The sequence below is a fragment of the Rutidosis leptorrhynchoides genome, chromosome 3 (genome assembly GCF_046630445.1).
Source record: "Rutidosis leptorrhynchoides isolate AG116_Rl617_1_P2 chromosome 3, CSIRO_AGI_Rlap_v1, whole genome shotgun sequence".
NCBI classification, from domain to species: domain Eukaryota; kingdom Viridiplantae; phylum Streptophyta; class Magnoliopsida; order Asterales; family Asteraceae; genus Rutidosis; species Rutidosis leptorrhynchoides.
Window position 1 is genome coordinate 246,893,797 of NC_092335.1, and position 27,233 is coordinate 246,921,029.

The 27,233-nt window shown below is 32.7% G+C and overlaps 1 pseudogene; it reads left to right on the forward strand.

The window, feature by feature from the left end:
• LOC139900928 (probable LRR receptor-like serine/threonine-protein kinase At1g53440) overlaps window positions 1-27,233 on the forward strand; it is a 137,559-nt pseudogene that overhangs the window by 47,742 nt on the left and 62,584 nt on the right.

A 27,233-nucleotide genomic window follows, 5' to 3' on the forward strand; every position in this document is an offset into this window, starting at 1 on the left:
TTAGCATAATCATAATCATTTATATATATGGTAATTGCTGCAAATTGGAAATCAAAACAGAAATATATTTTTTAATTTTTCAGTCGTAAACCTCTGTCTTGAGAATTTATCCCATAAATTGAATTCGATCACCATTTAAAAATCTATAAGTGCAGTTGCATTAGGAATCCTTTACTAAATCTTTCTGCAAAATTAGAGCTTTTAATTCCTAGTATTGAATTCAAATTCACGAGTCAAAGTTTTGGTTTTTAAAAGTCAAACGATTGTTCATCATCAAATTCGAGTTTTCTGTTAAGATTTAAGTTAAATTAATGGTTTCAATAGTTTCTATGAGTGATTTGGGAAATATTTCATGAAGGAATCAAAAGATAAAACGTTCTAAATTTCAAAATCGTATATTTTTCAAGAACCGTCGGCAGCAGTAGTTGTATTCTTTATTTTTTTTTATTTTTTTCTCTGTTATAATTTAAACAACCCACATTTGATTGTTTCTGTTTCATTTGAAATCCTAAAACCAAATTCATTGATTGTCTGATCGATTTTGATATAAAAAAAAAGAAGAAAAGGAAGATAGAAACAGAAACGGGTTATATATATATATATATATATATATATATATGATTTGGGGATTTATCAGAAAAACAAAATTTGATAAGTGGTTAAGTGGTCTTTTGGGTGAGCGAGAGGTCTCGGGTTCGAGCCCGGTCGTGGGCAATTTTTTTGGAAAAAGCTTTGTTAAGGTAGTTTCTCATTCTTATTCTTATTCTTATTATTATTATTATTATTATTATTATTATTATTATTATTATTATTATTATTATTATTATTATTATTATTATTATTATTATTATTATTATTATTATTACTAAAAGCATTATCATTAATATCATTAAAGTTATTGTTAGTAATATGAATATGATTAAAATTATTATTATTATCATTATTGTTATTACTAGTATTAGTATTATTATTAATAACATGATTTTCAAAACTATTATTATCATAATTATTATCATTATCAATACTAGAATTATAATAACTATATGTTTATCATTATCTTCATTATTAATATTATTACTACTACTGTTAATATTATTATTATGATAACAACTATTATCTCTTACAAATACCATAATATTACCTATTATTATATTTTAATATTATATTTACATAATATTATACATATAAATATATTAATAAAAGACTTACTATATTAATGAACTAATGATGAAAATGAATTAACATATATTTAAAATATATAAAAATAAATATATATATATATATATATATAAATATATATATATATATATATATATATATATATATATATATATATATATATATATATATATATATATATATATATATATATATATAATTATATCACTAATATTTACAGTATATACAAGTTTTTTTTATTCCCATTTATATGTTTTAATATATATAAAACTGATATAGGTTCGTGAATCCGAGGACAACTCTAAACTTGTTCAGTACTATCATAAGCATACCATACAAACTATCGTATAGTGAGTTCATCTGCTCCCTTTTTTATCTATATTTTTGGGCTGAGAATACATGCGCAACTTTTATAACTGTTTTACACGTATCAAATATTAAACTGTGATATGTTGGGCTATGACCAGCAAGTCCCCAACCGACAAGTATAAACGATAACTTGTACGGGGCAAACTTGAAAGTCTAGTCTAAATACAAGTACCAACTATTAAACTGTGATATGTTGGGCTATGACCAGCAAGTCCCCAACCGACAAGTATAAACGATAACTTGTTACGGGGCAAACTTGAAAGTCTAGTCTAAATATCAGTACCAACTGTTAAAACTATGCTATACCCGACTATGTCCGACTAAGTCCCTACAGTGATATTTTTAATTGCTGCGGCATTCTTAATTATTGGGGATAGGCCTATCGGGAGTAACGTCCCCGATACATTTGACGAAGTCTTTGTATTACTTAATAATGAAATTAAAATGACAAGGACAGAACAACTTGTCACGGGGCAAACAACGTTTAGTCTAAATATCACGCACTAGCATAACTTTTGATCCTGCGGGAGATCAACTTTACAAACTAAATTTTGTGTTCTAACACTGTTACTGAAATCATTATTTATGACAAACTATGAACTCACTCAACCTTGTGTTGACTTTTTAAGCATGTTTATTCTCAGGTACTTAAATATTGCTTCCGCTGTATATCTACTGCTTTGATGATGATTGCTTGCTTTGCTTGAAGTCTTCATTACATATCATATCAATTAAAGACATATTTATCTTCCGCTGCAAAACTCAACAAAACGTCTCATGTAGAGTCGTCCTCGTTTATACAACTGTGATTTGATATAATTAGACACAAATACCCCAGGCCCTATTTGGGGGTGTCAAAGATTGGTATCAGAGCAGGTTGTTGTTGAGAACCAGGATTGCATCTTATGTGTACCTTATACAATTAGGTACCTTAGCAATGTAGGACTACAACTTTCCTTGACCATAGTACCTTTAATTGTTGCCTTAAACTGTTAAATGCTATACTATACTTTATAAACTTTACTTATCTTAGAATGCCATGCCAACCTAAGAACTCTGCTCACTTTCCTAAGTATTATCCAATTACGCCACCGCACTTAAATGCGACACCATGATTTCTGAAATTCTTGACATTCCTATGTCATCTATCATGGTTTTGTGTATTACATATGTATTACATGAAATATTATCCATGATTTTTGAAACTCCTATAATTGTTACTATTCATACTTAAACGTATATAACTCCCTGTTATATCACGTACCTATATGCCTTATACCTTTATGCATCGATTTACGAACCGGAAAATGTCATTGGTTTATCATAGTATACGAATTGAAAGTCTTTAATCAAAAGATTATTAGATTACATACTTATCATTTTATAATCTCGACACGTCATACTGCCATTATTGGAGTATAGACAAATCATATCTTATCATATCTATCCCAATAGACCTTGTCTACCACTTTTCCTAAATTTCCTCCGTAAATTATGGAAATCTTTTTGCTATAAATATGTATTCAAGGAAACGAATATATCATTTAATATTCAACACCCATTTCATATCAAACCCTATTCCAAACACATAATATGAATTTCTCGAACTCCTCGAGCTCCAACGGCAGCGTAACCGGAACAAACGAACCAATCAGCCATCATCTATTCTGGATGAATTGGGGATGGGTTCGTAGCTGACTCAATCAATGGAGGCAAGAAGAAGGTGATCCCTTCCACCAACCGAATTCACCTCTTGGCGAAGAACCTGAAGTACTTACAGGCATACCAGTCCGAAACACCATTTTCTCTCTTCTTTCTAGGGTATCTTGTCATGAATATATAATATTGAAGATTTTAGATCTTATTCACCCCCTTGTTCTAACCGCCAATCATCCCGGAATAATAGAAGAAGTCAACGAGCTTCGCGCTCGAGTAGTGGCTCTGGAAAATCTGGTGCGAAACCTACGAACACCAGCAGCAGCACCAGCAGCATGACCAGCATCACCACCAGTACCAACAGTACCATCAACATCACCACCAACAACATCAGCTTCATCAACAACAACATCCGCATTCCACGCCTCAACATCACACTTAGTACCTCAAACATCAACATGATACGCCCCATAGATACCAAGGAATATTAGTAATAATGAGTTAAGATGTATTGACTCATTCTTCGTGAAGAATTATATGTATACCTTATATACATATATGATTTGGAACAATAATAAATCTTGTCGTACTAAGCAATTACTTGTGAATCTCAACTAGTATGTACTACTTGGTTAATTCATATCACTAATATGCTATGATGTACACCCTTCGCTAATGACTTAACAATTGTTAATCACTGCTTCAGCACAATAAACTTCATTTCATAATAAATCAAGTGTAACGATGAATGTATTAATTCATAACTTCATTAGCGAAATATTTCGCGACAATTATGAAATCTCTAAGGTTTTGGAGATTATTTACTCTTGTTCCAAACATCAAATCAGATGAGTTTAATATATATTAACTCATTAAATCCATGATTATATCTAAAGAATACATATATGAACGTATCTCTTCATAAAGATTGTAAATTCTGTTGTACAAACTGTTAATTGTGAAAATATTTTAACGGGTAGGTAATACCCGAGAAATATTTACATCTCACATTAATACACTGTACATTTTTCAATTTTGATTCATAAATCATTAAATATACGCACTACCTTCACAATGATACACAATCATCTTCATACAAAATCAATTACACATTCTGAAATTAACATATCGGAATTCAAGTAAAGCTTTAGCAGGTGTTATCTTCCTAAAGATTACTACATTCATGAATTATATTCATTCGTATTCTGCAATGAATTATCACATCAAACCACCGAAATTATCATTCATTACTTTTGAAATCAAGAACGCCTATTCGTTAACCATTAGATCCGTTGACGATTACAATCAGCGTTTAATCATCTAAAAATAAAATTTCTTGAAACCATCTCGATTGATAACCAATGAATCAGATATGGTAGCATTAAATGCAGAGGAAACAGAAGAATTTTTCTCGTCATTAGATCTTAGAAATTCTAAGATATCACCGTATCTTTCGTTATAAATATCCTCTATATTTCTGAAGATATCTTTATAACGATTCTTGTCAGTAATTAATTATCTCTTTGCGATATCTTTATCACATCATAAAGGAAACTGTTTTAGTTTCTATATTCTGTAAAATTCAAGTTTAAATTATGAATGATTTGAAGTAGTATTAGGAATTGAAGCATGAGTTAGTATAATATAATGACATCAGGCCAACGTGATTATATTACAGTAAGTCATGCTAAATTTTTAATGGAAGATGATGATTCATAGACTTTATAATCATCATTTGCCATGTTACACGACTCTTACATTCTATTTAAACTCTAAACATATCAAGAAAATATTTTTCTTGATGATTCGGTCTTTTCCGGATATTCTGGTAATATGACAAATCAAATCGTGCTATTACCTTTCCTTCTACTTTGAATATCATGATCATTTGAAACTTCATACCTACGAATTCTGGACCGTTACTTGCTTTACAAAAGCATGAAGCTTCGACATATAAGGGAAAATATAAAGCCCGATAACAACACTGAAATTACAAACCGTGTATATCAATGCGTATAGCAATATAAAGACACGGGAGAACTAAAAACACAATAAATCCTAAAGCATAGTAGAAGTAAATAGACTCCTCTGGTGGGAGTTGGAAAAGAAGGAAGATTGTGGCAATAACCAATATAAGGTCAAGAACAAGAACTGGATTGAGCATATTAACAAAACTTTTGGAAGTATAAATTGAGAAAGAAAGTATAGAAGTGGTGAAGATAATGAAATGGAAGAAGCTAATTTATAGCAAAATTTCAGACACAACAATCGAGGCAATTCACCGCATTTAATTAAAGAAAATCCTAATTTCCTTAATTACCGGAGAATTAAATTCTATAGACTACGAAGATTTCCTTTAATTCCTTGAATCCCGGAAATCAATCGTGACTACGTCAAAAGTTAAAGCGAACATTTAATTTCCTCATTTCACTCTTTTACAATAGCTTCGTTTATACTCTTTCTATAATCGAATTACTTTATCCATATTATTTAATGTCGATAAAACTCTAATTCATCATTCTTGTTGTAAAGAATGACGATCCCTATCAAATCTCATGACTATGATTTTCATGAACTCCTCTCTGTTTTGTCTACCCTAATATTGCAGCATAAACGCTCAAGGCATAAATAAACTCACTATTATTCATAACACATTTCATGAGTATTAAAATGCTTGTATAACGTCATTATTTCTTTCTGAGAAAACCTAATCAATGACACTCTTGTTAAATCCTTTAGATAACTTCCGCATTAATAATAAAATGCACTTCGTAAAATTTATGGATTCGTATGATTTAAACTCTTGAAACAAAACAATATTCTATCCGTTGGAATTCACGCAAGGCCCCGAGCATACCTGGGAACGTGAAGGCCAAATAAAACGAAAATATCCTCACCTGTTTACAAACAATGCCGACTGATGGCAACAACTAAATTTCGGGACGAAATTTCTATTAACAGGGGGATACTGTGACAACCCGGAAATTTCTGAGTTAATTTAAACAAAAACTTTATATGAATTCATTAAACTTCGACTGTTCCCTACGATTCACGAATAAATAATTGAAAATAAATATGTACATATACATATAATAATTTGAAATATAAATACGATTTAATTGTTATAATTAAATATGTAAAGTATACAAGATAAATGTTATATTATTACTTTTATTAATATTAATATTAATATTAATATTAATATTAATATTAATATCAGTATTAGAAACCTTGATATATATAAATTGTTACAATTATTAAACTTAATATTATCATTAAAAATATTATTGTTACTAGTAAATTTGAATGTTAAATATTATTACTAGTATTATCATTATTATTATTATTATTATTATTATTATTATTATTATTATTATTATTATTATTATTATTATTATTATTATTATTATTATTATTATTATTATTGTTATACTTGTTATTATTATTATAATTAATTATCATTATTAATAATATTAAAAGTATTATTATTATTATTAATATAATTATTAAATATTAATGTTAAATAAATTAACAGAATACCTAATACCTAAATTAGGCTATTAGATTTATATTATTATTTTTAGTCGTGATCTGCTTTACCAGTTCTATGCTTGATGAATCGACTCCCATTCTGCTTTACACATTTGATTAGCATAATCATAATCATTTATATATATGGTAATTGCTGCAAATTGGAAATCAAAACAGAAATATATTTTTTAATTTTTCAGTCGTAAACCTCTGTCTTGAGAATTTATCCCATAAATTGAATTCGATCACCATTTAAAAATCTATAAGTGCAGTTGCATTAGGAATCCTTTACTAAATCTTTCTGCAAAATTAGAGCTTTTAATTCCTAGTATTGAATTCAAATTCACGAGTCAAAGTTTTGGTTTTTAAAAGTCAAACGATTGTTCATCATCAAATTCGAGTTTTCTGTTAAGATTTAAGTTAAATTAATGGTTTCAATAGTTTCTATGAGTGATTTGGGAAATATTTCATGAAGGAATCAAAAGATAAAACGTTCTAAATTTCAAAATCGTATATTTTTCAAGAACCGTCGGCAGCAGTAGTTGTATTCTTTATTTTTTTTTATTTTTTTCTCTGTTATAATTTAAACAACCCACATTTGATTGTTTCTGTTTCATTTGAAATCCTAAAACCAAATTCATTGATTGTCTGATCGATTTTGATATAAAAAAAAAGAAGAAAAGGAAGATAGAAACAGAAACGGGTTATATATATATATATATATATATATATATATATGATTTGGGGATTTATCAGAAAAACAAAATTTGATAAGTGGTTAAGTGGTCTTTTGGGTGAGCGAGAGGTCTCGGGTTCGAGCCCGGTCGTGGGCAATTTTTTTGGAAAAAGCTTTGTTAAGGTAGTTTCTCATTCTTATTCTTATTCTTATTATTATTATTATTATTATTATTATTATTATTATTATTATTATTATTATTATTATTATTATTATTATTATTATTATTATTATTACTAAAAGCATTATCATTAATATCATTAAAGTTATTGTTAGTAATATGAATATGATTAAAATTATTATTATTATCATTATTGTTATTACTAGTATTAGTATTATTATTAATAACATGATTTTCAAAACTATTATTATCATAATTATTATCATTATCAATACTAGAATTATAATAACTATATGTTTATCATTATCTTCATTATTAATATTATTACTACTACTGTTAATATTATTATTATGATAACAACTATTATCTCTTACAAATACCATAATATTACCTATTATTATATTTTAATATTATATTTACATAATATTATACATATAAATATATTAATAAAAGACTTACTATATTAATGAACTAATGATGAAAATGAATTAACATATATTTAAAATATATAAAAATAAATATATATATATATATATATATAATATATATATATATATATATATATATATATATATATATATATATATATATATATATAATTATATCACTAATATTTACAGTATATACAAGTTTTTTTTATTCCCATTTATATGTTTTAATATATATAAAACTGATATAGGTTCGTGAATCCGAGGACAACTCTAAACTTGTTCAGTACTATCATAAGCATACCATACAAACTATCGTATAGTGAGTTCATCTGCTCCCTTTTTTATCTATATTTTTGGGCTGAGAATACATGCGCAACTTTTATAACTGTTTTACACGTATCAAATATTAAACTGTGATATGTTGGGCTATGACCAGCAAGTCCCCAACCGACAAGTATAAACGATAACTTGTACGGGGCAAACTTGAAAGTCTAGTCTAAATACAAGTACCAACTATTAAACTGTGATATGTTGGGCTATGACCAGCAAGTCCCCAACCGACAAGTATAAACGATAACTTGTTACGGGGCAAACTTGAAAGTCTAGTCTAAATATCAGTACCAACTGTTAAAACTATGCTATACCCGACTATGTCCGACTAAGTCCCTACAGTGATATTTTTAATTGCTGCGGCATTCTTAATTATTGGGGATAGGCCTATCGGGAGTAACGTCCCCGATACATTTGACGAAGTCTTTGTATTACTTAATAATGAAATTAAAATGACAAGGACAGAACAACTTGTCACGGGGCAAACAACGTTTAGTCTAAATATCACGCACTAGCATAACTTTTGATCCTGCGGGAGATCAACTTTACAAACTAAATTTTGTGTTCTAACACTGTTACTGAAATCATTATTTATGACAAACTATGAACTCACTCAACCTTGTGTTGACTTTTTAAGCATGTTTATTCTCAGGTACTTAAATATTGCTTCCGCTGTATATCTACTGCTTTGATGATGATTGCTTGCTTTGCTTGAAGTCTTCATTACATATCATATCAATTAAAGACATATTTATCTTCCGCTGCAAAACTCAACAAAACGTCTCATGTAGAGTCGTCCTCGTTTATACAACTGTGATTTGATATAATTAGACACAAATACCCCAGGCCCTATTTGGGGGTGTCAAAGATTGGTATCAGAGCAGGTTGTTGTTGAGAACCAGGATTGCATCTTATGTGTACCTTATACAATTAGGTACCTTAGCAATGTAGGACTACAACTTTCCTTGACCATAGTACCTTTAATTGTTGCCTTAAACTGTTAAATGCTATACTATACTTTATAAACTTTACTTATCTTAGAATGCCATGCCAACCTAAGAACTCTGCTCACTTTCCTAAGTATTATCCAATTACGCCACCGCACTTAAATGCGACACCATGATTTCTGAAATTCTTGACATTCCTATGTCATCTATCATGGTTTTGTGTATTACATATGTATTACATGAAATATTATCCATGATTTTTGAAACTCCTATAATTGTTACTATTCATACTTAAACGTATATAACTCCCTGTTATATCACGTACCTATATGCCTTATACCTTTATGCATCGATTTACGAACCGGAAAATGTCATTGGTTTATCATAGTATACGAATTGAAAGTCTTTAATCAAAAGATTATTAGATTACATACTTATCATTTTATAATCTCGACACGTCATACTGCCATTATTGGAGTATAGACAAATCATATCTTATCATATCTATCCCAATAGACCTTGTCTACCACTTTTCCTAAATTTCCTCCGTAAATTATGGAAATCTTTTTGCTATAAATATGTATTCAAGGAAACGAATATATCATTTAATATTCAACACCCATTTCATATCAAACCCTATTCCAAACACATAATATGAATTTCTCGAACTCCTCGAGCTCCAACGGCAGCGTAACCGGAACAAACGAACCAATCAGCCATCATCTATTCTGGATGAATTGGGGATGGGTTCGTAGCTGACTCAATCAATGGAGGCAAGAAGAAGGTGATCCCTTCCACCAACCGAATTCACCTCTTGGCGAAGAACCTGAAGTACTTACAGGCATACCAGTCCGAAACACCATTTTCTCTCTTCTTTCTAGGGTATCTTGTCATGAATATATAATATTGAAGATTTTAGATCTTATTCACCCCCTTGTTCTAACCGCCAATCATCCCGGAATAATAGAAGAAGTCAACGAGCTTCGCGCTCGAGTAGTGGCTCTGGAAAATCTGGTGCGAAACCTACGAACACCAGCAGCAGCACCAGCAGCATGACCAGCATCACCACCAGTACCAACAGTACCATCAACATCACCACCAACAACATCAGCTTCATCAACAACAACATCCGCATTCCACGCCTCAACATCACACTTAGTACCTCAAACATCAACATGATACGCCCCATAGATACCAAGGAATATTAGTAATAATGAGTTAAGATGTATTGACTCATTCTTCGTGAAGAATTATATGTATACCTTATATACATATATGATTTGGAACAATAATAAATCTTGTCGTACTAAGCAATTACTTGTGAATCTCAACTAGTATGTACTACTTGGTTAATTCATATCACTAATATGCTATGATGTACACCCTTCGCTAATGACTTAACAATTGTTAATCACTGCTTCAGCACAATAAACTTCATTTCATAATAAATCAAGTGTAACGATGAATGTATTAATTCATAACTTCATTAGCGAAATATTTCGCGACAATTATGAAATCTCTAAGGTTTTGGAGATTATTTACTCTTGTTCCAAACATCAAATCAGATGAGTTTAATATATATTAACTCATTAAATCCATGATTATATCTAAAGAATACATATATGAACGTATCTCTTCATAAAGATTGTAAATTCTGTTGTACAAACTGTTAATTGTGAAAATATTTTAACGGGTAGGTAATACCCGAGAAATATTTACATCTCACATTAATACACTGTACATTTTTCAATTTTGATTCATAAATCATTAAATATACGCACTACCTTCACAATGATACACAATCATCTTCATACAAAATCAATTACACATTCTGAAATTAACATATCGGAATTCAAGTAAAGCTTTAGCAGGTGTTATCTTCCTAAAGATTACTACATTCATGAATTATATTCATTCGTATTCTGCAATGAATTATCACATCAAACCACCGAAATTATCATTCATTACTTTTGAAATCAAGAACGCCTATTCGTTAACCATTAGATCCGTTGACGATTACAATCAGCGTTTAATCATCTAAAAATAAAATTTCTTGAAACCATCTCGATTGATAACCAATGAATCAGATATGGTAGCATTAAATGCAGAGGAAACAGAAGAATTTTTCTCGTCATTAGATCTTAGAAATTCTAAGATATCACCGTATCTTTCGTTATAAATATCCTCTATATTTCTGAAGATATCTTTATAACGATTCTTGTCAGTAATTAATTATCTCTTTGCGATATCTTTATCACATCATAAAGGAAACTGTTTTAGTTTCTATATTCTGTAAAATTCAAGTTTAAATTATGAATGATTTGAAGTAGTATTAGGAATTGAAGCATGAGTTAGTATAATATAATGACATCAGGCCAACGTGATTATATTACAGTAAGTCATGCTAAATTTTTAATGGAAGATGATGATTCATAGACTTTATAATCATCATTTGCCATGTTACACGACTCTTACATTCTATTTAAACTCTAAACATATCAAGAAAATATTTTTCTTGATGATTCGGTCTTTTCCGGATATTCTGGTAATATGACAAATCAAATCGTGCTATTACCTTTCCTTCTACTTTGAATATCATGATCATTTGAAACTTCATACCTACGAATTCTGGACCGTTACTTGCTTTACAAAAGCATGAAGCTTCGACATATAAGGGAAAATATAAAGCCCGATAACAACACTGAAATTACAAACCGTGTATATCAATGCGTATAGCAATATAAAGACACGGGAGAACTAAAAACACAATAAATCCTAAAGCATAGTAGAAGTAAATAGACTCCTCTGGTGGGAGTTGGAAAAGAAGGAAGATTGTGGCAATAACCAATATAAGGTCAAGAACAAGAACTGGATTGAGCATATTAACAAAACTTTTGGAAGTATAAATTGAGAAAGAAAGTATAGAAGTGGTGAAGATAATGAAATGGAAGAAGCTAATTTATAGCAAAATTTCAGACACAACAATCGAGGCAATTCACCGCATTTAATTAAAGAAAATCCTAATTTCCTTAATTACCGGAGAATTAAATTCTATAGACTACGAAGATTTCCTTTAATTCCTTGAATCCCGGAAATCAATCGTGACTACGTCAAAAGTTAAAGCGAACATTTAATTTCCTCATTTCACTCTTTTACAATAGCTTCGTTTATACTCTTTCTATAATCGAATTACTTTATCCATATTATTTAATGTCGATAAAACTCTAATTCATCATTCTTGTTGTAAAGAATGACGATCCCTATCAAATCTCATGACTATGATTTTCATGAACTCCTCTCTGTTTTGTCTACCCTAATATTGCAGCATAAACGCTCAAGGCATAAATAAACTCACTATTATTCATAACACATTTCATGAGTATTAAAATGCTTGTATAACGTCATTATTTCTTTCTGAGAAAACCTAATCAATGACACTCTTGTTAAATCCTTTAGATAACTTCCGCATTAATAATAAAATGCACTTCGTAAAATTTATGGATTCGTATGATTTAAACTCTTGAAACAAAACAATATTCTATCCGTTGGAATTCACGCAAGGCCCCGAGCATACCTGGGAACGTGAAGGCCAAATAAAACGAAAATATCCTCACCTGTTTACAAACAATGCCGACTGATGGCAACAACTAAATTTCGGGACGAAATTTCTATTAACAGGGGGATACTGTGACAACCCGGAAATTTCTGAGTTAATTTAAACAAAAACTTTATATGAATTCATTAAACTTCGACTGTTCCCTACGATTCACGAATAAATAATTGAAAATAAATATGTACATATACATATAATAATTTGAAATATAAATACGATTTAATTGTTATAATTAAATATGTAAAGTATACAAGATAAATGTTATATTATTACTTTTATTAATATTAATATTAATATTAATATTAATATTAATATTAATATCAGTATTAGAAACCTTGATATATATAAATTGTTACAATTATTAAACTTAATATTATCATTAAAAATATTATTGTTACTAGTAAATTTGAATGTTAAATATTATTACTAGTATTATCATTATTATTATTATTATTATTATTATTATTATTATTATTATTATTATTATTATTATTATTATTATTATTATTATTATTATTATTATTATTATTATTATTATTATTATTATTGTTATACTTGTTATTATTATTATAATTAATTATCATTATTAATAATATTAAAAGTATTATTATTATTATTAATATAATTATTAAATATTAATGTTAAATAAATTAACAGAATACCTAATACCTAAATTAGGCTATTAGATTTATATTATTATTTTTAGTCGTGATCTGCTTTACCAGTTCTATGCTTGATGAATCGACTCCCATTCTGCTTTACACATTTGATTAGCATAATCATAATCATTTATATATATGGTAATTGCTGCAAATTGGAAATCAAAACAGAAATATATTTTTTAATTTTTCAGTCGTAAACCTCTGTCTTGAGAATTTATCCCATAAATTGAATTCGATCACCATTTAAAAATCTATAAGTGCAGTTGCATTAGGAATCCTTTACTAAATCTTTCTGCAAAATTAGAGCTTTTAATTCCTAGTATTGAATTCAAATTCACGAGTCAAAGTTTTGGTTTTTAAAAGTCAAACGATTGTTCATCATCAAATTCGAGTTTTCTGTTAAGATTTAAGTTAAATTAATGGTTTCAATAGTTTCTATGAGTGATTTGGGAAATATTTCATGAAGGAATCAAAAGATAAAACGTTCTAAATTTCAAAATCGTATATTTTTCAAGAACCGTCGGCAGCAGTAGTTGTATTCTTTATTTTTTTTTATTTTTTTCTCTGTTATAATTTAAACAACCCACATTTGATTGTTTCTGTTTCATTTGAAATCCTAAAACCAAATTCATTGATTGTCTGATCGATTTTGATATAAAAAAAAAGAAGAAAAGGAAGATAGAAACAGAAACGGGTTATATATATATATATATATATATATATGATTTGGGGATTTATCAGAAAAACAAAATTTGATAAGTGGTTAAGTGGTCTTTTGGGTGAGCGAGAGGTCTCGGGTTCGAGCCCGGTCGTGGGCAATTTTTTTGGAAAAAGCTTTGTTAAGGTAGTTTCTCATTCTTATTCTTATTCTTATTATTATTATTATTATTATTATTATTATTATTATTATTATTATTATTATTATTATTATTATTATTATTATTATTATTATTATTATTATTATTATTATTATTATTACTAAAAGCATTATCATTAATATCATTAAAGTTATTGTTAGTAATATGAATATGATTAAAATTATTATTATTATCATTATTGTTATTACTAGTATTAGTATTATTATTAATAACATGATTTTCAAAACTATTATTATCATAATTATTATCATTATCAATACTAGAATTATAATAACTATATGTTTATCATTATCTTCATTATTAATATTATTACTACTACTGTTAATATTATTATTATGATAACAACTATTATCTCTTACAAATACCATAATATTACCTATTATTATATTTTAATATTATATTTACATAATATTATACATATAAATATATTAATAAAAGACTTACTATATTAATGAACTAATGATGAAAATGAATTAACATATATTTAAAATATATAAAAATATATATATATATATATATATATATATATATATATATATATATATATATATATATGTATATATATATATATATGTATATATATATATATATGTATATATATATATACATATATATATATATACATATATATATATATATATATATATATATATATATATATATATATATATATATATATATATATATATATATATATATATATATATATATATGTATATTTATATATATATATATATAAATATAATTATATCACTAATAATTATATACAAGTTTATTTGATTCCCATTTATATGTTTTAATATATATAAAACTGATATAGGTTCGTGAATCCGAGGACAACTCTAAACTTGTTCAGTACTATCATACGCATACCATACAAACTATCGTATAGTGAGTTCATCTGCTCCCTTTTTTATCTATATTTTTGGGCTGAGAATACATGCGCAACTTTTATAACTGTTTTACACGTATCAAATATTAAACTGTGATATGTTGCGCTATGACCAGCAAGTCCCCAACCGACAAGTATAAACGATAACTTGTACGGGGAAAACTTGAAAGTCTAGTCTAAATACAAGTACCAACTATTAAACTGTGATATGTTGGGCTATGACCAGCAAGTCCCCAACCGACAAGTATAAACGATAACTTGTTACGGGGCAAACTTGAAAGTCTAGTCTAAATATCAGTACCAACTGTTAAAACTATGCTATACCCGGCTATGTCCGACTAAGATCCTACAGTGATATTTTTAATTGCTGCGGCATTCTTAATTATTGGGGATAGGCCTATCGGGAGTAACGTCCCCGATACATTTGATGAAGTCTTTGTATTACTTAATAATGAAATTAAAACGACAAGGACAGAACAACTTGTCACGGGGCAAACAACGTTTAGTCTAAATATCACGCACTGGCATAACTTTTGATCCTGCGGGAGATCAACTTTACAAACTAAATTTTGTGTTCTAACACTGTTACTGAAATCATTATTTATGACAAACCTATGAACTCACTCAACCTCGTGTTGACTTTTTAAGTCTGTTTATTCTCAGGCACTTAAATATTGCTTCCGCTGTATATCTACTGCTTTGATGATGATTGCTTGCTATGCTTGAAGTCTTCATTACATATCATATCAATTAAAGACATATTTATCTTACGCTGCAAAACTCAACAAAACGTCTCATGTAGAGTCATTCTCGTTTATACAACTGTGATTTGATATAATTAGACACAAATACCCCAGGCCCTATTTGGGGGTGTCAAAATATGCCACCTCTTTGGTACTACTTCTTTGGGCTGCTGACCTAGTGCATCAGCCAGAAATCTGGAAGTTTTGACCAGTGCTCGGATTTTGAGCTTAAAATTGGTCATGGTTTGTTGTTCAACAGGAACATTGATTATGCCGAGGAAATTTATTTGAGGCTAAGGGAGATGGTGCAAGCACCTAAACGAACACGTTTAATCCCCTTTCCAAGGTTCTTAAGCCTGGTTTTTGAAAGTGAGCTGGGTGAAGCTTACCAGCAGATTGCTGATCAATCATACGACCTGCCTCTAAAACAAGGGGGTATGCCAAAAGATGCACCTGTTGCTCCATATACTGGTTTGACACCAGGCATGCTCGAGTATCTTGCTGCTCGGGGTGGAGCTAACCAGTCGACTGCCTCTGGTTCTGCACCGGCTGAGGGGGAGGGTCCTCAGCGTAAGCCAGCTATGCGTAGGAAGCAGCCAGCTACCTCAACTAGAACAGCCACCGTCTCACATACTGGTAAATCAGTAGTTGTATTAGAATCTAGTGCTCTCTGATAATAAAGAACAGCACTAGTCTTATATACTGACTATCCAATTCTAGTATTGGAATCCGTTGATATCTATTTCTTGGTAACAGGCAAATCCAAACATGCAAAGGCTGGCTCCAAGCAAACCATAGGGGAGATTGCACCAGTCTCAACTGCTGCTCCTGCAAAGGGTGTGGCTATGGAACCTGGTGCGTTTCTAGACCATACAACAGAAAATTCTAACTTAATTGAAAGCATTTTAACTGCTGACTTGAAAAATGAAAGTGGAGTTAAAGGTATAACTTTGGCTCCCAAGCTGACTGGTTTTAAAACTAGTGTTAAGAAGAGTAGCAACCCATACTCTTCTAGCCAGACACTTCCACATTTTTCTAAATTGAACTTAATGCTATATCCTCTGCTGACAGTACAACCAGCAGAGCACATAACTGACCCCCAAAGTAAACTTGAGCTGGGTCCTCATCGTGTTGAACCAGTTCAGGATACTGCACAGCCAATATGTTACTTGGATCATGATAAGAGTCTCACTCCTACATCATTACCAGCCAGAACTCTTACACTATCTGGGTCAACATGTGTTGCCAATGAGTCAGCAGAGTCACAGCTGCACTTACAGACACCTAACTCTATCTCAATCAAAGGGCTGACTAAACCACCGGTCTGTCCCCAGAGACCAACAACAGATGCAATTGTTGAGTCAAATTTATTTAGTTCTACAGTTGTTAACATAAAATGTTCTTTTATTTTAGTTCTTAGCAGGGTAGATAAACAGGCAGAGGGGGAGCAAGAAAAGGATGTTAATGTTTCTACTGATGAGCTCTCTGCTTCTGCTACTGGTGTTGGTGCTACTGATTTGCCTACTGGTGGTGCTGACACTAGTACTGTTACCTCTACTGCTGCTGGCTCTACTAGAGACAATGTGGTTGCTGGTTCCACTGATCTCACTGTTCATGAGGAGGTAGCTACTGCTGATATATCTGCTACTCCTCCTACTGTCTCTGGTATTGCTGCTTCAACCACTGATTCTGAAGTGGTTGATGAGATAATAATGGAACCTCCTCCGGTACTTGAAAAAGTTATTGATAACATTGTTAAGGAGGTTCTTGATATTGATGATGCTGCCACTACCACTGTTGCTACAACTGCTGCTCCTACTGTTATTTCGGATGTTTCTAATCTTCAATTGAGACAATTTATTACTGTGGATTCCGCTGGTAATCTACAGGTTTCTGATTCAACACCGGATATTTTCTTTAAAGGTGCTGCAGATGCTGCTTCTTCACCTACTGCACAGTCACCTACTGCTGCTACTAGTTCTGTGGAACCCATTATGGATGCTGGTACCTCTGCTACTGCCACTACTGATTCGTCTCAAGCTACTGCTTCGGCTGAGCAGCAACCATATGTGTGCCAGGTACTAGATCCTGATGAAGTTGTACCTAACTTCATCTATAGGGGAGCCTCCATCACTCCCAGAGTTGCCTTGCTGGTGGATCAGCTGACTATTGATCCCCAAAGTGCTCTGGGGTCAGCCAGTAAACTACCTAGGGAAGAGCTGACTGAAATGTTGTCTCAGCTTGATCGACCAGCAAAAGAAGAGGTATATGAGAGGCTGGCTACTTTAGAACAGATTAACGAGCAGCCATACTATCACTATTTTGGTATGGCTCTAGCTGCTTCTCCATGGCTTAGTACATGGAGGCCTATCAAGTTCATCACAGATCCCACTACTGGTAAGTTTATCATCAATAACTTCCTGATTCGCCAGTACCTTCTGATTCATCAGCTTCTTCCTCATCATCTTCTTCATCAGATGGTGATGCTGATAAAGGTACTGGTAAGGAAGAGCCAGTCATTCATGATAATGTGACTGGCTCCAAAGATAAACCAGTGGATGTCACCGATGATGCTGATAATGATGCTGACAAGGATACCAGTGGTTCTAAACCTTCGGGTGAAGGTAAAAATGATGGTGATCATGGTGACGAGTCAGACTCTGACCTTCCACCTCCACCACCCCACTGAGGTACTCCTGTGTTAGCTGCTAGTGATCGCCCCTCAACCAGCTATACTAAGTTTAATGCTGATGAGGTGGCTGCCATCTCCACTTTGGCTGTCTATAAGATATTAGCTGAAGTCACACTGGATCTACAGAACACCATTCGATCTGCTATTGTTGAAAGAATGTCTGAAACTGTACGCACAGCTGGGGAGGTTACCACTTCTTCTATTGAGAACAAGCTCAAACAAGTGTGTGCCTTTGCAGATCTAGCTGTGGAAGCCATTGTTAAACAACATTAAGAGGAGGAGGATTTAAAGAAGCGAATCATCTCTCATTGTGAGTATACTGAGGATATTGCCCGTCTTCAAGCTGATTTGGATGCTGCTAATCTCAGAATTCTTTTTCTTGATGAAGAAAACAGGGTGTTAGAAGAGAGATTGGATTCGCATGAACAGCAAATGGCTACTATGATTCCTGCCTCAGCTTATGTTCAAATGGTGGAGGTAATACAACGCATGGCTGATCTTCAAGCTGGTGTTAGGGCTGATGTCCAAAACATGGCCCTGGGTGTTGCTAGAAATGAAGTTCGTACTTTCAACCTCTGCCTAAGACAATATAGCATAGATCCTAGTGCCCATCTTTCTCCTGCTGATGCTGACTGGAACAATTTTGCTTTCTCTGTTCCTCAATCAGATAGTGACCTTGATGCACAGGTCTCCCCTGCTCACCCTTCTACCCCTGCTGATGACAAAAAGGGGGAGAAGAAGTCTAGAAAAAAGTCCAAAAAGAGAAAACAATCTGAGGGGGAGCATGAGCATGAAAAGGCTCCTAAACAGCAGAGGAGAGATGATGATGATGATGGTGGTGATGGTACTGGCACTAAGCCCAGCAACGCTCATACTGAAGCTGGTGTACAGGCAGCTGGTGAATCTCAACCCAGTGTGTCTGCTACATCAGTGGATGATATTGATTCTGGCAGTAAGCCTAGTGACGTTTCTGAATTGGCTGTTGCTGAATCTTTTACTGTCTCTCAAACCATTGAACGTAAATTGAAAAGAAAAATGGAGAGACATCAGAAGAGACAGCAGAAATTAGATGTTGCTTTCAACGCTAAGTTTGGGGCCTATGCTGCTCTGAAAAGACTTAAAATGGAGCGTAGGCAAACCCTCACTCCTGATAAGTATGAAATTGATGATGATTTGATCAGCATTGAAGAATATAAAAGGGCTACACTGAAAAGAAATGCTAAGTTCATGATCAAGTATGATAAAAATAAAGCCAAGCTGTATGCTGAGCGAGCAGATAGAATAAAGAAGATGACTCCTGAAGAGATGAAAGACTATTTAGCTTCTACTGGGTCAGGAGGAGTTAGAGCTGATGTATTTATGAAATGACTGGATGCAATGTTAGAAACCAGCTCATCTTCTCGACCAGTATCGTCTACTCAGCCAGCTACACAACAACAGCCAGCAGATGTTGATATTCAGGGGGAGCATCTTGCTATTATTCCCTATCTGCCACCACAAGAACCAGTATCAACACAAGAACCATCAGCTGAACCCATGCCAATTAACAAACAAAGGGTAAAATCTGCTCCTAGGGACAACCAGCCCCTAAGGAAAGGACCCCTATTTGAGGCAGCTGATGAAGATATTGAGGCAGTTGTGCCAGCTGATACTAATCAGTCAGCTGGTACTGAAGACACAGCCAAGAGTGATGTAAATGAAGATCCATCCAGCAGTGTGATGCTGGGTGAAACAAGTGTTGAAGACCCATCAAAGGTGGATGTGCTGGGTGATAATCAAGATGATGATACGGTTAATCCTGCTGACTTTACAGTCTAGGGTAGTGGAGATCACTTATTTGTTCAATCACCTATCTCTCCCCGGACCCTCACTTATTTTAACAGAACACAGGATAATCGTGTTAATCAGTTTCCAGTGAGTTCATCTGGCATAGGTGAATCAATCATGTATTCTCCATCTTTCCCAAAATGACATGGTAAACACAGAACTTGGGAAGATGATTCAGTTGCCCATAGTGAGCCAGACTTATTTAAAATGAATCCAGATGAAAGAGATGCTTACAGGCTAGAGATCACTGTACCAGAATTGCTTGAGCAAAGACAAGCTGATATTAATAAAAGGATACGCCAAGTTAGATTGATGCATCATCCTCTTGATCAGCCACTCTACATCACTGCCTTGACTTATGGCATTGAAATTGGTGTATACTTAAACAACAGTGGTTAAAGGCTCTCTACTGATGAGGAGAAAGCTCAATTTCAAGAGGCTCGCCAGCTGGGTATGGATCTAAGGGAGTATCGTGCTGCCCTTAAAACTGAAGAGGGTAGAAAGATGATTGAAACAGCAAAGTCCCTGAAAATTACTGCTGATGATTATTTATTGGGCTTACAAGCTAAAATGCAAAGAAGGGAGGCTGTTGATGCTGAACTCGCTGAGAGGGTAAGGCTTCAGGAGATAGAAGACAAATTGGCTGCTGATAGAAAGCTAGAGGCTGGTCCCTCAAATTAGCTAAAGCCATTTTCAAGGAACAGGATAAGGCCCTTGATGAACTAGAAGCTGCTGAGAAAGCACCTGCTATTGCTCCTATGAAAACTGCCCGAACCATAGAACTATCTGATCATTATTATAGGAGCAAGTATGGTGATGTGATGAACAGAAGATCAAATCCCAGCAAGATCATCAAGGTGCACAGAGGCTCAAAAAGAGCTTTCAATATCAGCAGGGAGAATAATGTTCAAGAAAGGATAAATTATGATGAGTTACGATCTTTAGGATTCAGTGAATGGATGGAGATATTGGAGTATTTCATTGATAAAGCTGAAAGTGGTATTAAAAAGTCATTGAAGCCAGAACACCAAGATCTCTTCAACAAAGCTACAAAATTTGGGAATGCACCAGTAGTAAACGTAGAAGAAGTACTTTCTCAAAAACCTAAAAGTAAGAAATATACGGGTGAATGACCACAAAGAAGAGATCGCATCATTCTACCTCCTCATATTCCTGTATTTGATCCTGCTGATATACCTATCCTGTTTCCTGAAGCATGGAGAATCAAACAAGAGGAGCTATCTGAAGAGGAATTAGATAAAGATAAAGATACATAGCCCTCTAGTGCTTAAATTGTGTCTTTTGTTTATTTCATTTTTCATTATGATGTTCCTGTAATTACTGTATATACTCTGTTGTAATGAAAGTGAAATGAGTTTATCTTCAAAATCATATCAAATTATAAGATATGGATAACTCAGCAAAAGATCCCAAAAACAAACTTAAAAAGGGATAAATTTACTGCCTATTTTTCATTAGGTCCCTCGGTGTTGGCTTTAGTGTTTTCTCTATATGTCATAGGTTTTGTCATCATCAAATAGGGGGAGATTGTTGAGTCCCCAAAATAATTAAGGATTTAATTATGACAAAACTGCAATTTATTTGCACTAAAATGTTATGTGCAGTCATCACAAGTTAGTTTATGTATAGACAGCAGATATTGCAGTGTCGAGTGTTTAGTTTGCTGCTCAGTCTACTAGCACAAGGTAGACAGTGTTCTTCAATCAGCACATGATGTGTACTCAGCAGTTCAAGTCAGCAATGAAGAACCAGCACAGCTGGAATGCAGCTTACTACACAAGACTGCTATGCTCCATTTTAAGCATAGTAGTTTCCCGAGTGGTCTACATCAATGGTATTATTCAACAGAAGTCAAAGACAAAGTTGAACAGAAAAGGACACGCGTCGGCGGCTGACAAGTGACCTTACAAGACCACGTGGGAATGCAGAAGTGTAACGCATGTGCAGACATGGGTTATACTTTGTCAACACCTAGGGAACACAACATTCTATTTGTTTAATCAAATAGTGGTGCCAAACCGAATTGAGGTGTTCCTGCAAATAGCTACCAAAGAGGAAAGAGGAGAGCATGCTCTCTGATGCAGTTGTCCCCACAAGTACAGACATCCTATGTACCAGTAGACAATAGAACCATTACACGGTTAATAAGACTACTATAAATTGTTGTATCCACTATTGTAACAACTAGTGGTGTGAGTTTATTTATTTAGAGTCAAAAATGTGTAATAGCTTTTAGTTTACCTCTTAGCTATATTCTAGGTAATCTGTATCAATCAACTATCATTCCGCCAATGATAGTTGTAATTCTTTGTGATTCAATCAATAAAGAATAACCGTTGAAAATTACATGTGACTCTATTTAATCTTCATGTTTGAATACTAATCGTGTTTAACTGTTAAGTTAATTAAAAGAAATTGTATTCACCCCCCTCCCTCTACAATACTCCTGTTGTTATCAAGGGACCAACAAGCTCCTACTGACGGAGGACATGACTTCTGATAGGAGCTTGTGGAGGAGTAGAATTAGAATAATTGAGTAAGTTTGTTTTTTTTTTCCAATGTGTTAGTTACTTTTATTATACAACTACATATATAACTATAACTAGATATTCTATAACCACACTATATATACCCCTCTACATGGTATATATGCCTCTGTATCTTTGTATATGTTTTTAGGCTATATATATGTACCGATGTATATGTTTGTATCTATATATGTATCTATGTATCTAAGTGCATGTATTGGTGTATGTATGTTTGTCTGTCTTGTATCTGTACCTAAGTATATATATCTACGAAGGTATCTTTATGTATATATGTTTAAGCTTGAGTTTTTTTTTCCATGCTTTTGTGTGGTATATATGTATATGTACATATATATGTATATGTACATATATATGTATATGTATATGTACATATATATGTATGTATATATATGTATGTATATATATATTTATGTTTTTATTTTGTTTGTCTGTATGTTCTACTTGAAATTAAATGGTTATATGCACTATTTTATTCATGTTATTTGCCCTACTGTTGGGCATTACTGCTATATGTGTTCTCTTTAATGGTTACTGTGTATGGTTACTTCTTGCTATGCGCACATAACTCTTACAGGTACGTATCATTTGCCCTCTCTATTTCGTTCTTATGAGCATTTCTGGCCGGAGGTCCTTTAGGAAGCAATCTCTTTTGCTCTAGAGTAGAGGGAGGGACGGACTTATCTAGGCGCGGGTTCTATACCCGCGGGTGGAGTAGTGACTTCCTTCTAATCTATGGTACGAGGAACGATTGTCTACACCCACCTCCCCCATACCCCACTTTCGTGGGATTGGGTATTGTTGTTGTTGTTGTTGTTGTTGTTGTTGTTGTTGTTGTTGTTCATTTTTTGTTTCCCTACCGTTTGCAGAGATCTTAGTTTTAACAACTTGGAAGGTCGTATACCGGATCAAGGACAAAACCCAAATAAAATGTAACATCTTTTTTTACTTGGTTACCCATATATGTTGTTTTTCAACTAAATTTACATATCATTATTTACTTTGATTCTCCCATTTCTATTTCTATTCTCTTTATATAAGAACAAATTATTAGGTATCTGACTGCAAACTCCCTTTGCGGTAGTATTCCTGATTGGATCATAAATGCAACTGATAACAGGCAAGTTTTCAAGCCACCTATCATTTTTAGCTTATGTATATGCTTTTGAAGATCGTAATACTATTGGTAATCAGTATATTTGCTATGTCGCTTATTACATGGTTAGCGTCTCGGCTCATGTTCAGGTTTCTTGGTTGTTAGATTCAATTTTTTGTATCTTTGAGCCAGGTCGCTTATTACTTGTATCTTTGTTGGTCTTTTTCTTTTTTGAGAAAAGGACTCGTTATAAGGTTTTCGTTTTTTGCCAGGAAAAAAAATGTATATTTGCTATGTATAAATTACAATAAAGGTCTTAATAATAATCTATAAATACTCCGTATTATTGTTCTTAATTATTTTTGATTGAGAGATCTATTCTAGTAATTCATAAATACTAAAAAGGTCATTGTGCTGATATGTAGTATGATCGATCTTTCCTACAACCACTTCAGTGAAAGATCAGTGCCTAAAACTTGTCGTGAATCACTGTAAGCTTTTTTTATTGTTTATTTATTTAATATTTTTTTTTAAGTTCTTAACTTCACACACAACATGATCTTAAAGTTTACAGCACCATTTAATTTCAGGAACTTATTCAGAAGCTATTCTGGCGACAGGGCCGGTCCTGAGAATTTATGTGCCCGGTGCGAGGTGGAAAAAAAGGCCCTTTTGGCCCGCGTTCATGTACATTTTTTGACGTGGATTGTCACTCTGATTTCATAACGTTGTGCGGGTAATCCCGTCTCAAGCGGACGTTAAAAAATGACCGTTAAGCAGACCATGTGCACATAATTTGTTATTTCAGTTTTTCATTGCTCATGTTTATGAGTTCTTTCTTCCCCAAATCAAGAACACTTGCACATTTTCTTTTTTCCAAGTATGAACAAACTTAAGAGTTAAGACTATCAAAAGGTTTAAACTTAAAATCAAATACCACAAAACCGATTTGACCATTTGCATTTAATCAATTGGATTACACAAACATATTAGATAACTAAGGAATAGATCTAAAATATAAACAATTTTAACACCCACTAAAAAAATCACAAAATCCATTTGTAGTTAATCAATTGTTTGTTGTATGTATATATTATATTTATAACAATTAAGTTATTGATGTAAGCACTAAATAGGAACTCGTGTAAGAACGTACTCACAAATCATCCCCAAGATCTCATATGCAGTCCAAATATCTTGTTCTCTTTATGATATGCTCCACCTAAAACAAATTACAGCCATTATTTGTATGATGAAAATTAAAAAGGATAAAACTTGAAAAAGAAATTCACGTTGTAAATATTTATTTATTAGATGGATCTCTTATATGGAACCTAAGCTAGTGTGATTTATCCCACATCGCTGTGTTAATAAGAAAATGTATTCTATAAAATTGAAAGCCATGAGTTGTAAAGCAAAATGAAGAAAAGCTGGGCTTGATTTCTCCTTCCGATTAAAGACTGGGCTTGTTGAATATTGTGTGTAAGAATGAGAATTTTTGGGCCCCTAGTTGCACCCCCATTGGGCCAAAAATGTTGGGCCCTGTGCAGATGTTAATGTTGCACCCCCATTGGGCCGGGCCTGTCTGGCGAGAACAGTTTGTAAGCTTATACTGTGCACCTTTTATGTAATTAGATATGCGACAAGTTTTATAAGTTTGATCAAATGCAGGGACCTAGCAAAGTGCCTTGACAAATATACTTGTTCGAAGGGTGAGATACAAACTTCCTGTAAAGGTGACGAAAAGGTCGGGTCGGTTGTTGGGTCAGAAAATATCTGTAAGGTTCAAAACAGGTCATTTTGGTACAGGTTGAAGCGGGTCTCCTGAGGTTGAATTTGTCCGAAACACTTTATGTTAAAAAATGGGTCAATTTTTAACTACAATTTATGGGGGGTCGACCATGTTGGGCTAAAACTGAAAGAACAGCCTTAAAAAATTATTTAATTACCAAAATACCCTTGAGAACAAAACTGAAATGGTTACTTGCCCTCCCGAGTAGCCCGAACATGAAAAACCTTCTACCTTTTTTATTTCAGCTTATGTTTTTATTTTGTTGGTGCAGAGTATTATTCAATTTATATCAATTGTGGTGGGCCCGGAGTTGCTATTGGAGACAAGTTCTATGAATCGGATAATCAAGTTGGTGCTACACATTTTGTTCCTTCAAGTGATCATTGGGGAATTAGTAACACAGGAAGTTTATGGGATGTTAAAGAAAATTTTACAAGTTATATTGTATCTGTTGGTGCATAATCCCGAGTTCTATGATGTAATAAGTTCTATTTGTATTATTGTTTACATTTCAGTCGTGTATAAACATTGTCATTGATACTGTGTGTTTGAATTAATTAAACAATAACGTAAAATGGTTCGAGCTGTTTGGTTGGCAGCTCAGACCATCGACCGATGGTAGAGACCATCGGTCGAGGGACTATCACCATCGGCCGTAGGTCAGAGACCACCGTCCGATGGTCGCTGTAACTTTATATAAATACGGGTGTTGGGTTACATTGTTAGTTTACACACCCTCTAGCCGTCGTATTTCGCTGTTACCATTGTCCCAGACCAAACCCCAACCGAATACAATCATCTAGGCGTCGATTCTATCAATATTTCGTTGGTTAGATTGATCCCAAAGTGAAACTCGTATTCGATTCATCCTAGTTTATTGTTTTTCGCCCTTATTCTAGGTTTAGCGTTTGATCTAAGGTCCCAGATCGTCTACAAAGTGGTATCAGAGCGTAGGCTTGTTGATCTAAACGTTTTTGAGTCGAATTCATCGTTTGAGTTTTTTTTAGGGTTTTTGGTCAAAACGGGTTTTTGATTAAAAGTTGATATTTTTACGTTTGAATCTCGTGTTTTTGTGTTTCTTTGTGTCTCTGGGTGTATTATCTAGGTTTCTACCGGTTTGGTTTAAGTTTAGAATGTCAAAAATCGATCAAAATTGTAGTTTTAGCGAAAA